A 2,923-nucleotide genomic window follows, 5' to 3' on the forward strand; every position below is an offset into this window, starting at 1 on the left:
TTTTGCTTAGCCAGATTAATTTGAGTTTCAATCTATTAGCAATTTTAAATTGGAGATTATTCTAGGGTTACCATACGTCCGGTTTTTCCCGGACATGTCCGGCTTTTCGGCAATCAAACCCCCGTCAGGGGGGAATTGCCAAAAAGCCGAACATGTCCGGGAAAATGCCGGCCGGGCACTTCCCCTCCCGTGGCTGCTCTGCTCCTCCCCTGACTCTTCGGCTCCGTTTAAGAGCCGAGCTGCCCGAGCGCTATGGGCTTCAGGCAGCCCCCTTGCCTCCGGATCCCAGCCGCCGGCCGGGCACTTCCCCTCCCGGGCTCCGGCGGCGCAGGGTCCGGAGACATGGGGGCTGCCCGAAGCCGGTAGCGCTCGGGCAGCTCGGCTCTTAAACAGAGCCGAAGAGTCAGGGGAGAAGCAGAGCCTCCGGCCGCGGCTCTGCTTCTCCCCCGACTCTTCGGCTCTGTTTAAGAGCCGAGCGCTACGGGCTTTGGGCAGCCCCCATGCCTCTGGACCCTGCACCCCCGGAGCCCGGGAGGGGAAGTGCCCGGCCGGGGGCGCAGGGTCCGGAGGCATAGGGGCTGCCCAAAGCCCGAGTGCTACCGGCTTCATGGTTTGCCGGGCAGCCTCCAGACCCTGCGCCCCGGGCTGGGTGCTTCCCCTCCCGGGCTCCAGCTGTGCTGGGGAAGCGCCGGCCGGGGTGCAGGGTCTGGGGGCTGCCCGGCAAACCGTGAAACTGGTAGCACTCGGACAGCCCTTTTCGCGTGGCTGGAAGTGGGAGGGAGGAGGGGGCGGGGTTAGGGCGGGGCTGGGGGTGGGGAAATGGGCGGGGCCAGGGTCCGTGGAGGGTCCTCTTTTTTTATTTGTTAAATATGGTAACCCTAATTATTCCAGATTGACATGGGAGATGAGTTGGTGATTAGAAGAGGTAATAGACTTGATTTTCTGAAGAACACTCTAAGAGGAGAAGAACGGTTACTTACCTTCTGTAACTGTTGTTCTTCGAGATGTGTTGTTCACGTCCATTACACATTAGGTGTACGTGCGCCGCGTGCACGGACGTCGGAAACTTTTTCCCTTAGCGGCTCCCGTCGGGCCGGCAGGGCCCCCTCCCTCCCGCCAGAGCGGCACCCTGCTCTAGAGTATATATATCCCTGCCGACCCGACCCCTCCGGTTCCTTCTTGCCGGAGACTCCGACAGAGGGGAAGGAGGGTGGGAAGTGTAATGGACGTGAACAACACATCTCGAAAAACAACAGTTACAGAAGGTAAGTAACCGTTCTTTCTTCTTCGAGTGATTGTTCACGTCCATTACACATTAGGTGATTCCCAAGCTTACCATTGGAGGTGGGTAGGAGTCAAGGTACAACTGACTGTAGCACAGCCCGTCCGACCACCGCGTCCTCTCTGGTCTGATGGTGGATCGCGTAGTGGGCTGTAAACGTATGTACGGACGACCAGGTGGCCGCTTTACAGATTTCCTGGATAGGGACCTGCGCCAAGAAGGCCGTCGAGGACGCTTGGGCCCTAGTCGAGTGGGCCCGGATCTCTGGGGCCAGAACATTGGCGAGCTCATAACATGTGCGTATACAATGCACAATCCACGCCGATAAGTGCTGTGTCGAGATAGGCAGGCCTCTCATACGTTCCGCAATGGCAATAAACAGCTGAGGTGTTCTGCGGAATGACCTGGTCCGCTCCAGGTAAAAACGCCAATGCCCTTCGAACATCGAGGGTATGTAGGCTGCGGTGATGAGGGTCCGTATGGGGTTTAGGGAAGAACATTGGTAGACAAATGTCCTGTCCCATGTGAAACTGCGATACCACTTTCGGGAGGAATTTGGGGTGCGGCCTCAGTTGCACCTTATCCTTATGAAAAACTGTATAAGGGGGTTCTGAAGTGAGGGCCCTCAATTCCGATACCCTCCTGGCCGATGTGATGGCCACGAGAAACACCACCTTCCACGAGAGGTGCATGAGGGAGCAAGTGGCTAGGGGTTCAAAGGGGGGCCCCATGAGCTTAGTTAGGACTAGGTTCAGACTCCACGCAGGGACCGGTGGGCGCGAGTAGGGAAACACCCTCTCCAGCCCCTTGAGGAATCGGGCTACTGTGGGGTTGGAGAACACTGACACTCCCAACTCTCCCAGATGGAATGCCGAAATGGCAGCTAAATGCACTTTAATCGAGGCGGGCGCAAGCCCCTGATGCTTGAGGTGTAGTAAGTAGTCCAGGATCGACGGAACTGAGGCCTGTAGAGGCTGTATGTGCTGAGGCTCGCACCAGTGGGAGAACCTTTTCCATTTGGCTAGGTAGGTCACTCTTGTGGAGGGCTTCCTACTACTAAGGAGAATTTGTTGAACCTGGTGAGAGCACCTGTGTTCCGCATCGTTCAGCCAGAGAGATACCACGCCGTGAGATGTAGCGATGACAGGTTCGGGTGGAGCAGGCGACCCCTGTCTTGTGTGACTAGGTCGCGATGGAGGGGGAGGGTGATCGGGTCGGCTATGGACAATTCCAGCAGGGTCGTGAACCAATGCTGGCGTGGCCAGGCCAGGACGATGAGTATAATTGTCGCCCTGTCCCTGCGGGTCTTGAGGAGGACCTTGTGGATGAGCGGGAATGGAGGGAAGGCATACCTCAGGCTCCCTCCCCACGGAATCGTGAAGGCATCTGCCAATGATCCCGGGCTGAGGTTCTGAAACGAGCAAAACTGAGGGCATTGACTGTTGTCCTTGGTGGCGAAAAGATCCACCCGGGGAAAGCCCCACCTCTGGAAGATTGAATGCAGGACGTCCCGCCTCAACGCCCATTCGTGCATTTGGTAGGATCGGCTGAGGCGGTCCGCTAACCCGTTTTGGATCCCCGGGAGATACGTTGCAATAAGATGGATCGCATGGGCTATACAGAAATCCCATAATTGGAGTG

The sequence above is a fragment of the Chrysemys picta genome, chromosome 1 (genome assembly GCF_011386835.1).
Source record: "Chrysemys picta bellii isolate R12L10 chromosome 1, ASM1138683v2, whole genome shotgun sequence".
In the NCBI taxonomy this organism is placed as follows: Eukaryota; Metazoa; Chordata; order Testudines; family Emydidae; genus Chrysemys; species Chrysemys picta.